This window comes from Netta rufina (assembly GCF_964035555.1).
Source record: "Netta rufina genome assembly, chromosome: 21".
Taxonomy (NCBI): domain Eukaryota; kingdom Metazoa; phylum Chordata; class Aves; order Anseriformes; family Anatidae; genus Netta; species Netta rufina.
In genome coordinates this window covers 9,731,111-9,748,873 of record NC_140145.1, presented here as the reverse complement: position 1 = coordinate 9,748,873, position 17,763 = coordinate 9,731,111, and the positions used below count along the sequence as shown (strand labels likewise).

At 42.0% G+C, this 17,763-nt stretch overlaps 1 protein-coding gene across 7 annotated transcripts in view; it reads left to right on the top strand.

Annotated features, from left to right (window-relative positions):
* BCAS3 (BCAS3 microtubule associated cell migration factor) overlaps positions 1 to 17,763 on the top strand; it is a 353,753-nt gene that overhangs the window by 167,552 nt on the left and 168,438 nt on the right. The window lies entirely within an intron of this gene.

Genomic DNA, 17,763 nt, shown 5'->3' with positions numbered 1-17,763 from the left:
TGTGGAAAACTACATTAAGCTCAGCTGTGCATGGAAAGGTTTATTTTAAATGTTCATGTGCAACATTGCATATTTTATATTATAGCTCACTACTGTAAATATTCTCATTTCCTGCTATTACCAAGGCATGCCCTAAGTGGCTTGCATTCTTTATGGAAAACAAATTTATTGCAAAATACGTTTTTAGGTTGGAAGGATTTTTTTTTTTTAAGTAGGTCATAAATTTTTACTACCTAAGCTGAACCAGGAAGTGATTCTTCAGTTATGACCCATGCATTTGAGTCTGTTGCACTTTATGAAGATGCTTATCTGGCTGTTTGATTGCCTGTTGCTTAGAGATAGAACCAGCGTGGCGCCTCTCCTTATCTAACTCCATCACTTGTTCTTCCTACCAAAAGATTTCAAGTACATGTTTATCATCTTTAATTATTCTTCTGCCATTCTTTATAGCTTCCTTCCTTCTCCCCCGTTGGTGACAACTCTGTCGTTGCATTTAATAAGATATTTGTACATTTTTTCAAATGTGATTTTAGATGTGTCCATAAAAGTGTGGCATACTAACAACAATATACTCTCACAAGGTCATTTGAAAAAACCTCCATTTTAAAAAAAGTGAAGAACTCAAATACTTCTGTCTATCATGACAATTTGCAATAGCATTTTCAGGGTAATGGCACTCATCTATAAAGATTACATGGATACATCAGAAAAAAAACAGTAGATTTCAATATAATTATCTAAATCGTACTTACAATTCTTCTAAGATAATCTTCCCTGTGTGTTTTTTGTTTTTTTTAATTAAATCTTTAAGAAAAGTTTGCAAAAATGTAGTCACCTAAAGTTACTGGACATTTGTTCTTCAATGCACACACTTCAGTCATACGCATCATAGAGAGAATGTACCCTCAAGGATTAAATTAACTGTAATTCCAGATGCTGCTCCAGATTCACAGTAAGAAATGTTAAAGGGACAACATTGGGTTTAAAGCATTATAACGCAGGAAGCTTTAATATACACCAAAAGAAAGACTTGTCTGCATAGCAAATAAATGCTTAATGTGTATGGTAAGCAGGCATGTGCACTCGTGTGTCTGTTTCCATCCTTGCTGAAGATATGCTGAGGCTATTGGTGTATTGCATCAGGTTTAACAAAGGTGAGGTAGGAATACAGAGATCACAGATAGAAATTTTGTGGCTGCAGACAGCTGGCTAGATGGGAGAGGCTTTCAGTCAGGTTGCATTTAAGACTTCATTAGACAACAGGTGCAAGAGAAACCTTTTAAGTGCCCTATCTGCAAGAGATGCTGCAGCTGAAGGTCACACTCTTTATGCAACTAAACCAATGAACCCTGAGAGAGAAATCAGTACGGCAACACAAAATGTGTATTTCAGAATGACCTGGCTCTATTTCAGATGAGTATTCTACAGGCATGACTTAAAAACCTTACATTACCTGTATGTATGGAATGCTGTTCCTTTCCTTGGTGTGACTACAATTAGATAAATTTTTGGATATTGAGGGTATCTAAAAAATAATGGAAACTAATCTAGAAAGCAGAAGCATTGCCTAGACATGTAATTGAATATTACCAGTGATGAATGAGGCACTTTTCTGAGTTTTACACTATAACCTATAGGGGAATAATGCGTGTAACATACACCAGAAAAATCAGAACGGATAGAACCCTGCTAATAATAAATAATGGAGAAATTAAAGGGGTGCAGAGGGCTAAGGTGTCTGCACAGAACAACGAATCTAGACTTTCAGAAATAGAAAACTGCTAGAGAAAGGGTGATCAGGACCTGCAACAAAATCCTAAATCTGGTCACACAATTGCACAGAGTTTTTAGGGCAAACATTTCCCTTAAACTGCAACAGATGTGTTAAAGGATTCAGGTATGCCCAGTCATACCTGTAAATGCAGCCCTGCTTTGTTAAAACCGTGCACACCCGTGTGTGGTTATGAAATACCCTGCTTATTCCCTCATGCAAAGAGGTTTTTGGTAGTTACTCCTCAGTCAAGTAATGATTTGGTTGCATTGTCAGCTGAGTAGAAAAACATTGACAAAGAAGCAGCTGTCTGATGGCTCCTCTGCATCAACCTTTTCCTTCCCTACTCAGAGTGAGTTCTCTGTTTCTGTCTTGATTTGCACAAATACAGAAGTTAGGGCAAGAAAACTTTCAATGAATGAAATTGTAGAAGAAAAAGATCCTGAGTGGTTTTTCTTTGGATTGTGCATGGGGCAAGGGGAACGTTTTATGTTTTCTTAAACCTGGAACGCGCTGTGCTTCTTAGGGATGCACGCATCATTTTTTAATGAAGATTGTTTATTGCTGTTGCATGAAGCATTGACAATACTGAGCTCTCTTCTGGTTACCTCAATCAATGCCCTCTTAAAGTTGGCTTGTAATTTAGTACTTCCCTTTTCTTTTCTTTGTGACTGGCTGGCCATGGATGGGTAGCTTGGTGCCTGCAGAGGGTTTAATGAACAGAAGAACTGACTTGGGGCTTGGGTTTTGTGGGGGTGGGAGGTTGCCTCACCTCCCTTCCCTCTGCCTGTAAAGGATCTTTTATTGTTCATCACCACACCTGTGAGATAGGGACCATGGGACAAATTCTTACTGTCCAGCAATGCTCTCACTCGGAATTTAATAAACACTTCTGCTGTCACACCTTAAACCATCTGAGCTCTTTTCTGTTGTACGTGCGATCAAATATTTATTCCCAAATGCTGTACACCAGAAAGTGCTGCCTCGGAGTAGCGGAGATCAGTTATTCAGGTAGTAAAGATGTGTGAATGCAGCTGGCAGATGAAGTCACCAACATTATGAATTCCCAGGCTGTCCTTACTGCCACAGGCAATAACTGACAGGCCTGAGCGCTCGCTGGTTTCCCGTTACGGGCGCTGGTAGGGCCCGAGGAGTCCTGGCGTCACGGATACCTGAGCTGCCCTGCTTGAGTGGAGCCGGCCGGGGCTGCAGGGTGCTCCCGCGGAGAGATGTAATCAATACGGTCTGGAGTCCTTGACCTGAACCTGTAATTACCTGGACGGCATAAAGGTAGTTTGTTGTTGCAGATAGCGATTGCACTCCGATCCTCTGAGTATAATGCCGAGCTTTGAAGCCAAGGAAGAGATTTGGCCCTCGGTCTATTCTTCACAGCAGCCAGGGTTTTAATAATGGTCGGATAACAAACTGCTCTTAGAGGGCATCACCTGCTTGGTGACGGCAAAAAGACATACCCAGCCCTGGTGTTTTCTACTTCTACCTTCTGTCAGTTTAAATTTAAACGAGTTGAAGTTGTGATTCTTTCCTGTAACAACTTCCAAGCAAATTCCATTAATATACCTATTTAAAACACTTATTACGTTACTTATTTGAAAAATGTTTTTGGTAGTATTTCCGGGCTAATGATAACGTGTGGGATATACTCAGCTGTTTTTTTAGTGATGAGTTATCGCACACTTGCATGTGCTCCCTCCATCTTACTTGTGTGTCTAACTAAATAATTGCTCGTGTGTGTGTTTGTGAGCCACACAGTACAAAATTCTGGTACCTAGAGTTTTCTCAACTTGAACTAGTTTATCTAATTTGAGAAAATGTTATCTGATGATTTCTGAAGAGGGCCTGAAGACAGAAATGACTTCAGCAGGCTCTGAGATGCCAATGCAGTATACATGATTACATCTCGAAACAGCTATGCCCTATAGACTACAAAGATGTGAAGAGAAACTAAAATGACCTGACACTACTGGCTGGGCACTTGGTGCTGGATCATTGCCTGGCTTGGGAAAAGACTCAGCTGCAGGGAAACATGGAGTAGCATTAATGTCTTGAAACACTGGTGGGTGTTTTCTGGAGGCAGGAGAAGTATGCTGAAGAGGAAGTGCATGGGTCAGTGACAGAACAGCAGCAGAATCAATCTGCAGTGATTTATTTTTGCCTCCCTATAATGGTGGTAGCTGGGTTAGCCTGTCAGCTCTGGAGTTAACAGAATGTGGTCATGTGGGGCTCTCAAGCCCAGCACCCTGCAGGTGACAGAGGGGACTTCTTCCTCATCCCAGTTTGCCCCTGGTTTAGCTGAGGAAGCTGGTAGTAGTTGAAGGAATTCAGCTTTTCTCAGGTGGTTGTTCTTTGACGTGTCTGTGCCCATTAGCTTAAAAAAAAAAAAAAAAAAAAGAGAGAGAGAGAAGAAAAAGGCATTACATTCAAGTTAATTTCACAGACACAAGTGAAAATCAAAATCCAGCAATTTCTAGACATTTTTGTGTTAGGTTCAATCTGACTGTAAGCAATGTAAATTACTCAAGGTGCTCACAATCGTTGCTCACCTTCTTCATCTTGCTAATGTGGTTTTTGGTAACCCACAGGATTCTGCCAAACAATAACAGCAGCAGTTTCCACATTGACATCATAGCTAGGTGACAGCATAACCGTGACCTCAGCAACGTAATATCAAAATACCAGATAATGAGATTTTTCTTCAGATACGGAGGTTAGTCACAGGGAGGGCTCCAGGGAATACGTTAATGGTCATTGGTGCAGCCCCCGGTTGCTCAGACAGTTGTTCTCATGTCACACAACCCACTTGACGCGTGTACCAGTGGTCCATTAATGCAGACAGTGGAGTGTCTTATTGCTTAAGTGTTACATACTAACTTCCAGCTGGGAAAGCCACCTTCAGTTCACATAATGGCTTGTCAGCTGAAAAATAGCAGTGTGCTAGGGCATGGTCTGTTCCAAGCATATAAATGTCTCCTGTTTATCTGTGGGGAAAAAGTCCGTAACTCACAGCAGTGTTCTGCATATCAGGAGCTCATTCTGAATATAAGATTGTCTTGTGTACCCTTTTATTGTCCTTCATTAGCAGTTGTTGTTAATGTTTTGCATAGATAGCTTTAAAGCTCAGAATAAGTGGAAAGTGTTGATTCTAATCATATCTGACACCACAATCTTCTGTGGAACAACACATGAGCTGAGATTCCCGATGGGCTCCTGTAGGATACAATATTTATTATAGCTTGAGATCTGAGAGCTCCTAGCTACTGTTAAACTTACAAGAGATCCAGAAACCTCGGTGTCTGTACTTGTGTTTTTATGGATTGCACAGAAATAACGCACTGTGCACTATTTGCAAAGAAGCATGTTCATTGACATGTTCCTTTTATACGGTACTTAAAGGAATCATTTTATGAATCTTAATATTTTTGTAAGCTGGTATTATATGCTCATCTATTAATCTAGACTGTTTGAAATGTTCTAAAAGTGTTATTAGATGTGCAAGTTAAAGGATGAATGTTTGAACACCCACTGGCACATGAATTTTAAAGTCAGTATTTTTCAGGCAAAGCTCTCATTTAGAAAGTTTTCCAGTTTATGCTAAGGAGATGTCCCTATTTAACAATTCCCTAAATTAGGCCACCCTTCATAGTTTTTGCTCACTGTTTTCCATGTTTGCTTTGAAAAACCTCTAAATGTGCTTCATTATTTCTTGTTTCATCTTCTCTGGTCTGGACCGTCGTCTCTGTCAGACACTTAGTTTGTCACCCTGCAGATTGCTTGCTAGTTCTGGGCCTCTTGAGACCCTGCAAGTTGTCCTCCCCTGCTTTCAGGAACTGTTCCAGCCCTTGTCCTCAGGGCCCTGTGGGCTGTTCCTTTTGTCTTTCAGCTTCCTCCTGCCTGCCAAATACCCAGGAGGTTTGATGTCCACAGCCCGGGAGCACAGCAACCGCCTTAATACTGTATTGGTTGTGATAGCTTCTTCCGAACAATGAGATCTGTAGGTGTCAAACTGGGCATGAAGCAGTCTTGAAGAATGTTTTTTGTTTATTTTTTAAAGATGCTTGGAAGTGGTGGGGCATCTACTAAGCAATATCTCCTGGCTTCATAATGAATCATTTTTTAAATTTCCCTCTTCATTTTAAGATAAAAATAGCTTAAAAAAAAAAAAAGGTGTCCTGGCATGTTTATTTTTTTCCCAAGTTAGATGATAATGCTATATTTTAAATCAAAATCAGCCTCCCCAAAAGAAGGAGAAACTGAGGAAGAGGAGGTAAGCTGCTCTGGCTGTGCAGCCAGTGAGCTCTCAGCTGTGCGCTTACAGGGGTTGGCCTCCAGTGTTGTACCAGAAAGCACTTGCAATATTATCACAGTAATGAACAGCACATTTGTGCAATGTCTGTCTGTTTCTCCAAAGAAATGAAGGGCTAGATATTCCTGAGTAAACCTAACCTCCCTTAAATCTTTGATTTTCTTCTCACTTGTATTCCTTCATACTGCAGATAACATTATAATATTTATAGAATCATTAAATAATGTGAGCTGGAGAAAACTCTGTTCATCTGGTTCAACCCAGTGCTCACGGTGCAAAAACTACACAAGCTCTCTACAAAGACTCTTTACCCTGAGTATATCTGGTTCTCTACTGAAGTGGCTTTAAACAAGAGCACCAGTCCTCACATGTTTTTTCTTAGCGTATTGTCAGCATATGCACTTATTTTCACCATTGTTAATCCAAACCCAGCATGTTTTAGCTATTGTTCATTCAAGTGTAATATTGATGAGGGAGCAGAAGTGTGGGTTTAGGTAGATGTCACATAAAACTGAACTATGTGGCATGATAAATTAGCCAGGCATTTGATGTGTTTTTAAGGTGGAGTTTGATCCTTTGAGGATGTGTTAATCACTGCCTTCTCACTCAGGCTCCTCACTGAAGTAGGGATGTCCTCAGCTGGAAATATTTACAGCTAGGTTGAAGTACAGTCTGCTGGTACTTACTTGTGTGTGTTTTATTGTCTCAGTTAAGTAAGGGGTAAAAAAAAAAAAAAAAAGAAAAAAAAAAAGATGGAAAATATGTTGTTTTTCTTAATTATCCAATCCCGTGAAATAGCCGTCGGCTTGCAGTTGCCTTTGCTCCTCCCCCTGCCTTGGACTCCATCCCTGGCCTGATCCCAGGCAGTTTTTAATAGTGCTTTATCTGCTGCTTGTGCTGCTTTTAACTTTCACTTTTTATTAGAACCAAAGCTAAATTGGGTGCTAGCACTGGAGCTGTGGGTGGAGCGCTGCGAGGAGCCAAGGCTGGTGCCAGCGAGCAGTGGCCACAGAGCAGCTGCGGGGGCAAGTGGTGGTGGGAGCGGGGTGGCAGGGGCCCAATTGTCCCTGTCCTCCTCCACCCATTCCATCTGCAGGTCCAGAGCTGCTGCTGGTGCCCCCAGCCAGGGAGCTGCACACAGGAGCATCGTGGTCTTACGCTGCTGAGCACTGGGACAGCCTGCCTGGGGCTCGCCTCCTTCCAGAAAGAATTCGGTCTGAGGGAGCACGTAAAGCCGAGCACTTCGCGTACAAAACCACAGAAACCATACGGTGCTGTTCCCCTTGTAAAGGTGAAAACAAGCAGGTCACAGTCAGTAAATGACAGAAAGCAGACTTGGGATTATTCACATCATTAGCACAGGATTTCTCCAGATAAGAGAAGTGGTATATGAGCCTCTCTTGCCCTGAGGCTGTCTTTGGTTTACTGCGCAGGGCGTGGTCCTTTAAAATGGAGCAAGAACAGGGAAAAGAAAAAGGTGGTAATATGACTAACATATGGTTTTTGCTGGAGTTTGGCCACAGATTTAAGGCCTCAGAGAGGATTCCTGGGGCCTTCGTATGCTATCCCAAAACCAACACAAAAGCCTTTCCAAATACATTTTATAAGCTCTGTGATTGTAATAGCCCTACCAAAAATCCCATGTCCCCAGGTCAAGAGGGGTCCAGGCCCTTCTCTTCTGAAACCCCCGGCTTGCCAAGTCTCTTGCCTGGTATTTCCCTCCAGCAGTGGGCAACCGTTTGTGCTGCCTGTGCCGGGTGCACGGTGCAGCTTCAGCCGTCAGGGCATCCAGCACAGCTGCTTTCCCTTGAGCTCACATCTGCTGCGAGCGAGCAGGGCCTACACGCGATCACTTGCCTGGGCTTTTGTCCCAGATGCGGCTGGCCCTGGCTGCGTGCAACCCACCTGTATTTCTGTGCAATTCACAGAATTTGCTAGGCTTTGGCACGGAGGCCGAAGGCTTGCTCACGAGTATCTGGTTGGGTTTGAACATTCGTTTTGGTGACCGGCTGCTGTCATTGTCTCTTGTCTTACTTTTCCTTTGCACTGAGTTATAGTGCCATTAACGGGAGAAATGCAGTGCAGGAAATGCAGACTCTGCAGTTCACAGCCTCTCCTCTTGTTAGGACTCTTCGGAGTGGTTTCTAGTCCTGACAATACCGCTCCAGGAAGGGCAGCCTCTGGAAAGATAGAAGCAGCAGAAGCAGCGGATGTAGTAAAGATCTTGCTAGCTCTTTGCTAGCAGGACATTAACTGAATTTGCATTACCTGAATAATTACCTCTTTAGGTTTTGACCTGTATTGTTTACAGCGTGAATGGTGAGCAAATCACTGCGTGTTATGTTGCCTGACCATCGGTTAAAATATGCTTTAAAAGTAAGTGTAACGTTCTCTTTATCATGGTTGACCGTCAGATTCAGGAATTGACCACAAGACACAATCCTTTGCGAGGCTGTTCGTGTTCTTTGTGGATTTTTTTTTAACAAACTGAAGATTGCCACAAGTTTGGAGACCAAATGGGATGCTGCTCTGCTAGTCTTTGGTTTATTTGTTCCTTACAAACAAACAAACAAAACCCAGCAACAAACAGTATAGAGTGAAACACTTACATGGAAGCACATTTTACCACTGAAGTTAGATAAAAAATTCACTATATCATAAGCGGACCATTTCCCCCTTGATTTGTGTCCAAAATATGAGGAAAAGCATTGCAGATGCATTATGCATTTTACAAAAGAACATATGCACGCATTTAAATCATTTACATTTCATCTTCGCTTTCTCTTATTTTTAACCCATATTATAGTGAATGACAGCATGTTTGGAAAACCGAGGTTGAAAGCAAAGTTTAAACTTTCATGCACAATAAGCTAAACTGCAAGCAGTGCTTCACTATTTCATGATTTTATTTCAAAGTTTTGCTGATGCCTTTTCCTTTCTCTCCACTGAAACGTGACCGAAACTTTGGGAATCTGTGGCTTGTGAGAAAAGCTCATAGTGCGGGTGGTGCATGCTAGTCTTGCAGTGCCTGTGAATAAAGAGCCCATCCTCACTGGAACAGGTCCTCGGGAAAATGCTTAGCCACATACCTGAAGATGTTCTGAATCGAGGCTCAATGAGACTGTTAATTGATTGTTAGCATCCAATACTGCTCCTGCTATAAAATCCTTTTCAATGGGGGTGAGGAGGGCTGTGCAAACACAGCTCTGTGATGCAGTACCCCACCATAACTCCTTCTCTGTGCTGCCCTGCTGTGTGTTAAAACGACAGCTTCTAGCTGATCAGCTTACATAGCTGGTAGTTGAGAAAGAATTTGAATCACGGGCACGATGTTTTGTTTAATGTCATCGGCAGGCACCGCTTCCCTCATTGCTGGGAGTGGGCAAATAAAATCCAGCTTTATTGGCCTAGTTGTAGCCTTTTAATCACACTTCAGTGAAAGATTGTGCATGCCATGAAGTGCTGAACGTGTGCTCTAAAGTGACGTAATGTGAATCAAGTGCAATGATACGTCGGCTGTGTGGCAGCCTTGAGGCAGGTGAGGGTGCTCACACGGAGGGCTCGGTCTCTTCCCTGGGCCCTGCCCGTGCCTGGCTCCCCACGGAGCTGCCGGCAGCCCAGGCGTGGGGAACTCCAGCTCCGGTGGTGACAAGACCACAGGGCCGAGCCCCGAGTTAGCTCTGCGTGGAGCCAGCTACAGTTTATTAGCTTAGGCTCCGTGCCACGCAGAGCCAGATAAACTGCTTGCAGACATCGCAGGCCCTCGGTCAGCGTAGCTGAGCTTGAGCCTGTTCCTGTGTGGTAACCGTGTGGGACTCGGCATGGTTCGGTGGGAGTCTGACACATGCAGAGGCTGCAGGATTTGTTTGTAAATGTAGATTTGAGAGTTAGATATTTGCACATTCCTCTCAGAGCTCAAAAGACAGAACTACTCCTCATCCCTGACAGCTTGTAGACGTTTTTCCTCATTGTCTCCACCATCTATACTCTCTGTAAGAGTTAAATCCAGAGTTGTTCATTTATTTAACTAGCAAAGGATTGACCTGTAATTGCAGAAATAATGTGAAGGAGCTGTAACTTGTATGTCCGTCCTTCCATACTGAAAGCCAAGACAAGAAAGTAAGGGGGTTACAAAAATATTGTTGATACCGAAGCAAATATATAGCTGGAGAACATATGCTTTGGTTTTACATTTCTGCCTCTAAAAGGTGACATGTCCCGTGTTTGTCATTTAATTTAACATTCTATATATTTTTAAACGGCTGTATGATTTGAAATCTCCAGATGCAATGCTTTATGCTAAGTGAGGTTGACAGTTCAGTGATGTGGAAGGCCATTATCTCACCTTTGTGCTTCTAAACTATAGCCACTTGCCTTTGCCTGCTCATAATGCATTTACTGCCTTGCAGGATAGGAATTTTTAACACCTATTGAAAGCATTAATTAGGTATGCCATACTGATGAGCTCTTCTAAGATGAGCAAAAAGCAAGAACTGATGCTGCTCTTCAAGTTTGGATTTCTCCTATTGCTTGTACTGGGGATTAAGTAAGTGGCTGATGAACTCCAGTAATTAATCCGGACTGGAATACCCTATTACATCTTGCTGTAATCTGACATTTTGCATTGAGCAATAATGATTTGTATTAGTTATCTTGGACTGAGGTGGTGTCTTTAATGTGCCCCTGCGAAGCACATGTAAGGTGGTCATGTGCCAGCACCAGCCTGCTGAGATTTTCTGCAGGTGATGGAGACAATAGAGAGAACACAGGCTTCCAAACCACACAATGGCAAGACCACGGGATTTTCACACGTATAGTGGAGTGATTTCCCTAAAATCTGTGGTCACTCTTGCTATGGTTAATGTATGGTTTAGTTTCAAAAAGCGATTTTAAGATAAAATAATACCATTGTAGAGGTTTATCTTCAGGTTAATTTACTCAAAGCTGCTACTCCAATTTTGAAGTAGGTTTAGTGACGCTGTACATTCTCGTCCAATGTTTAATTATTAGTGAAAGGGATTTATGTGTTTTCACAGACATCTTTAATGTGAAAGTGTCTGCACAAAGCCATAGCAGCTAAGAATGTAAAGTTAAAAAAAAAAAAATGTTCTAAGAGGTTCCATTGTTTTGTTTGGGGACTGAAACAATCCCATTCCCGCAAACTGACATACCCGTAAGAGGATACAAGTTCCATCTGTCTTGTGCCTTCAGAGGGAAGTTGGTTTCCTATCTCCAGGTTATCATGGAATGATCTCCCAGGAGCAGGAGTACTCCCATGGACAGGAGTGGCTGGGCAGGCAGCGTACGATACGACTGCATGCTGTGCTGACCAGGCACAGGCTGGCAGGGGGCAGAAGCAGCTTCCCTGCCCTCTGCTCTCCCAGCTAGCTGTGAGCTGGGCTCTCTGGCACATGAGGAGCGGTGGCCCTGCAGCTCGCTGCCTTCTTCCTGGCAGCTGTGTCTGCTCCCAGCCGAGACGCTTGGTGTGCTTTGATAAAACAGCTCTGAATAGCTTTATCTCGCTACCAACTGGAGCTGTCTGTAGACCAAAGCACGAAAATTCAGACTTTTATATCCTATTTCTGTTGTCCTGAGTCAGCAGGTCTCCTATCGAATCATTTTTCTATAAACTTGGAAAATGGATAGTCATTACTTGGCCTGTTAAAGTTCAGTAATACAAGAATAAGTCATAAATATGTCACTTGTATCTTAAAACCTAGCCGGCTAGAAACTCTCCCTCTTGTCTAGTCTGGCCTCCAGTGCCTTTGATCACCGTTTTCTCCTCTTTCTCAGTACCACAGCTAACTTCTTAGTTTTCCACTTTTTCCTTTGCCATTGTGACAGTGTTCTGCTGCAGATTACAGCTGTGCTTAGGCACCATAAGGTTTATATGATTAGTCAGCATTTGGTTTCCATATATAGCAAAAGTACGTCTGGAGAAAATATTCTTATACATATTTCCAGGGAGTAGGATCAAAGAGCTCTCTAGGTTCTCAATTTTAATTTATCTCTTCATGCTTGCTGTATAAGGAACATCAAAAAGAATCCGTGTTTGCGGGAGGGAAGGGAGCCCTTTGCTGTGTAGCTTTGGGAGCACCATTCATCCAGGCCAGCTTCAAACCCTGGCCTTTCTTCCTCCACAGCATTGCTGAGACGTGAACTTTTGGTTTCATGCCTACATGTTTCTATGCAGGCATGACTCCTTTCATTTCTTGAATCCTGTGACCTTTCCCGTTCTTGTTTCCTTGATACTCCAAACTACCCCTCGGCTCCATGGGCCCCGACTGCAGCTGCTGGGCTCATCTTCCCCCTTGGTCACAGCACGCAGCATTTCCCAGAGCTCTCAATCCCTGCATCGGCTCCTTTTCTGCCATAACACGTGCCAGGTCCGTATGGTTACATCTAATCCTTTGTTCCTATCTCATCTTTGTAATCTCAGTAATTCCTCTTCATAATATCTCTCAGCATTTGCTTTTACACGAGAAACTCATCCTTCAGGTGTCAGCTCTCCAAGTACACAAGGCATCTCTGAAACTCTGCATCTGCCGTGCTGCGTGCCAGAGATGTGATAACCACCAAAGCTTGCAGTTGGGGCTGAGCAGTGGGCTGCATGTGTAGGTTTGTATTAGCATATTAGGTGCTGTTTCATGTCAGGTTTTTTTTGCACCAAAATTGGATTTTATTTATTTATTTGCATCTTTTGTTAGATTCCTAAGCCAACAATTTATGAATTATTGTGGTTTTGAAGTACACAGCAGCATGGGCACTGCTGGGGACAGCTGTAAGTGATTGTCACTACTAAGCAAGTCTACTTCAACCACACCAATCCCTGTAGCGTTTTTGTATGGTAAATTTTCTAAAATATTGGTATACATAATAATCTCAAGACATTTGAGACTTTTGCATCACGTGGTTAGAAGTGTCTCTTTTTTTTTTTTTCTTTCTGCTGATAGGAGATCTGCATTAAAAATATAATTGGTTTGATTTCAGTCATCTACTCAACATTACTAAGCTACTTGCCAAATGATCCCAGGTGTGGGATTGCAGCAGGTAATTTCCTGCGCTGTATTTGTGCGGATGATTTTCTGTGTTAGAAGATGATATCAGCTCACCTGGCCTCTCAGTGACAGAGAAATCCTTTGTTTATTCATTTAGTAGGCAGATTAACCCTAATGAATATGGCTTCCTGGAAATAGATACAGGGGACAATAGCAAAGTGAAGAGTGGGGAGAAATGGGGCAAATTCCCTTTTCTTTCTTCACTTCTAAATAATGGCAGCCTTCATAGCAAAGTGTTTTAAATGAGAAAGGAATGTGAAATATGTCAACCAGAAATTCTTGATTTTAAACAAAATCCTTTCTTTTATGGTTCAAAGAGGTGCTGGGCCTTTCTTAGCAAGTCTGGTGCAATTCTGCTGCATTGGATCTGTTTGGATGTTTTCTCATGTCAAGAAATAGGATAAAGTGGGCATGCCTAAGGTGGTTGCACAGAATGGCACTTAAGTCCTCATAGTTGGAGGACCTGGGTGCATATTTTTTGTTTACTCTTCGATATTTTGTGGAATATGTGTTGTTTTTTGTGGGATTTATTTTTGAAATGAAAGTGAATTAGGGGTTAATAATATAATTGTGCTTCAAAATACATCCTAAATTGTACTAGGTAACTAGAAAGAAAGTGTTAGACTGAAATAATTTAAGCCATTAATACTGTTTTTTTGTTTCATAGGAGTAAAAACTCTGGCAGAGTGCGTTAACGTGTGCATTGTATTTATGTTGTCTGAGTAGCTGTATTATAAAAGAGGACCACATTCATACAAGGATTGTTCTGCATGGCTGTTGTTTTTCAGCCGTTCTCTTATCTTGAGTTGACACGCAAAGCTTCTTGAAAGCATTTCAAGCAGCACAATTTCTTGTGTTCCAGGTGTCGGGCGCATGCATGTGTTCTGCATGAGGTCTGTACGAGGTTTATAAAAGGCTGTACCATTATCAGGTTTATTTAAATAAAGGAGTAGTTTCTCAGATGCTGTTGATGTGACGTTGGACTATTGTTCATTACACAATGTCAGAGCCTGCCTGGAAAAGTACTCAAGGTGAATCCGAAGCCCCGAGAAGCTGAGGGAGAGATGGGCAGTGGCTTCGTGGGGATATAAATCAGGCGCGGTAGTTAGCGTCATGGTGCTGTGCGCAGATTGACTGCGGTATGGCTCAGTTTGTTAGAACAGCATTGCCAAATTACTTTAGCTCAGAGTGGATAACGCAATGGTGAATTGCATGCGTGTTAGTATTTATTGTCCTTTTACATATACACACAGTGAATGGTCCGTATTTCGAAACATGGGAAAACTTTGCAGCTTGCTAACTCAGATCACTACTATAAGCTACTGGTCAAAGTGTAGACATAAGTACAATGAATGGTTTTGCTGTGTTTGAGAAAGGAGCAATTTCTTGCATTTTTATGTGACTGGTACTCGAGATACATTATTCCCAAGACATAGATGTGTAGACACAGATGTGAAAATCTCTTAACTTCCAACCAAACTTTTCCAGATCTTATCACTATAATTTATTCTTTACTCTCTGTAGACTAGAAAAATGTCTTCTTTCACATAACTTTATACATTGGAGGGAAAGGAAAGTTCCCTTCTACCACATGCGAAGTGTTGAAGATAGGATACTGTTGGCTTTAGCCTGCTGACTTTTGTAGTTGCCTATAAAAACTCTAGAGTTTCAGAGGGGAAGTGAAAAAACAGAATTTACCTTTCCATGAAGAATAAAAGTTTCCATTGTTTCTTAGTTACATTGCTGAAAATATAAATGTGCAGGAACAGATAATTTTTTGAAAGTATACATTTATACATGGTTGTGTGTATATGTGTACTGGACAGCCATAAATTACAAATGAATTTGTTTGCTTTGTATGACAATTGTTTCATCCTTCTTAAAGCTACTATTTATATAACCTTTAACCAAACAGAGAGTAGCCAAAGTATTTTCAAGAGTGAGAATTGTTTTTCTGGCTGGTGTGCGTAACAACTTAATTCGCTCCAATTGTGTGGTACGGCGAGCGCTCGCGCTGTGTGGGAACTGACCACGCGGAGATGCAGCCAGTTTGCCAGGGGGGTTCTTTTCTGCATGTTAAAGCTCAAAATAGATGTGTGTCACATTAGGTGTCATTAAAATAGAGCTTGTGATAACTAAATAATAGATTTAGTGGTAACTAATTACCTTCAAAGATGTTGACACAGTTGCAGAAGCAGAATGTCACAGACTGCCTTTCGGAACAGCGTAGACTGTCTGTATTAGCTTTTTTTTTTTTTCTTTTCCGTTTAGTAAAAACCGAAGGACAACAGTCATTATACGATTCTGTACTTTAAGTATTTTCATAATCCAACATAAATTGGCCCACCCAAGGATTATGTCTGTCTTATAAGGATGTGTTTATATAGTCATTGGGTGAAAGATTGCAGAAGTTGAACCACTAGTTTTGAAAGTCGAGCCAGACCAGGAAAAATCAGGATACAATTTGGCACTTATGGAGACTAAATGATTTCCTTTTTAGCTGCTGATTTCTACTGGGAAATGTATCCTTGGACTGAAAATTGCATCCGGAAAAATGTTTATGTAGTGTTTTTCAAATGACTGATTATTCCTCTAACCTTTAACACGGACTGTGTGTGATTTCGTTCCTTATTAACTCTTTCACAACCAAAGGAATTATTTCCTTCACTGTAAATAAAATTAAGTATATATTTCACTTCATGCAATATTTTAATGCTGTAATAACACAAAAGAAGACAAGCCAGGGATTTCATTGAGTCAGTAACACAGGGAAATCCGGCTCATCTTCTCTGTCTGGCTTTCCTGGAAGAAGCATATCCCGGTATGACAGTGAGTCAGGCACAGCACACTAACATTTTATCCTGATTACTGCAGAGAAAGAGAACAAAAATGTTCTTAACATACCATTAGATGCAGTTTTCTGCCAGCCAGGAGAGATTTCCCCAAGGCATGTGTCTGAGGTAGAGGGAACGTGCTGCCAACTACTGGCTGTTACTTGCTGCTGAATGCCATGAATTAATTCATTGGAGGCATGGGGCTTCTCTGGGGGGAACTGAGTGGTGCAGCTGCACCAGAATATGCAATTTTAGAGTAGCTCCACAGATGTATGCTTGGTCTGGACTTAAAATGATTTTGGTGGTGTCATCTTCATATAAAGACATGCCATAATTCACTGTGATTGCTCTAACCGGTATCCTTGCGTAGCACGTCGTTACGGTTGGTCTTCCCTTCATCTACAGCCTTAGATGCAGGATGCGAATTTGCACGCAGGCTGTTGTAATCCCTGCCTGGGCTGGGTTTAGTGCAGGCGGCTGACTGTACGCCCCTTATCAGAGCCAGGAAGCTGCCAGCAACCTTGTGAACATCACAGGGTAGGAGTAAGCCACGTGTCTTTAAAAGGCATTTGAAGTGATCCTACATGGAGTGGTTCGCATGCTAACAAATGAGTGTGTCTGCAGCCATCGTTTCATTGTGGCAGAGCTGCCTGTAAATTATGGTAGGTGTTTTCCTATGTGGAAAGAAGCAGAAATTCAAGATCAATTGAACCCGTTTCTGTAAAAAGTTTCACCCAGCCCAGCACAAGTAATGTACTCAGTAAAAATCACTGGAGTGGAAATGGGGACCTAAGAAAAGCATTGCAGGGGTAGTCTTATTAATAGCTGTTCCTGATGGCCTCGTCCAAAAGGACAGGTTTGTATCCTGAGAGAGGAAGTAGAGTTGGAAAGAAATGAAATTCCAGCCCCAGAGATCCTGATGAATTCAGGCGAAGATGTCCACTTTGCTGCGGCTTCCTGGGGCCCCATGCTGGTAGCAGTGTTCACAAGCACAGGGGGATCTGTCTGTCCTTCTGACATCAGCTGGGGGATTAGATAATGAAAAATAAAAGCTGATACTCCTTGTGGCAGCGGTATTCGTCATTCCTGCCATGGCGGGGTAGAGGGGAATGCCTGGTAAATGCTTGGCAGTGCTCATTTTCTTTCATTTCTTCTTGGAGTTCTTCTTAATCATTTCTCCTGCAGTTTCGTTTTCATGCGTGTCAAGGAGGATTGGTATTTATAAGCAAACAGAGGATGAAGCCGTGCTTTCCTCAGATAGCTTTTACCAGGAGCAGCAATTCCCTGGCAGTCCCTTTCATTTGAGGTAATAATGGTTGTAGGAAATTCGTAGAATGTTAACAGTCAAATGTCTTTTAACTACCTATTGATGGAGTGAAATTTGGCAGATGACAGAGGAACCTTTCGATTTATTTCTAAAAGTCTAAATAGCTTGACAGCTGTGCAGAGTCCCCTGAATTTATGAGAGCTGAATGTTGGGGTTTGGGGTTTTTTTCATGTGGAACCCAGCAGAGCTTGTGACGGAAACTGTTGACCCTTCTTTGTGCTGTTTCTTTACTGTCTCGTCAAACATCTGGAAAACAGCATGTTTGCAGTCATTTCACAACATAATTTTGCATTTACATCATGTGTTATCTGGTAAAAGTTTTCTTGTTTTTTCAAGGAAAAAAAAAAAGGAAAAGAAAAATCAGCAACTCGGCGGCTGCCATAAGGTCAAGTGGTGACGGTGGATGCTGCCTGTACTAAACACATGTTTAGCTCAGAAAAGCTAAGGCAGTT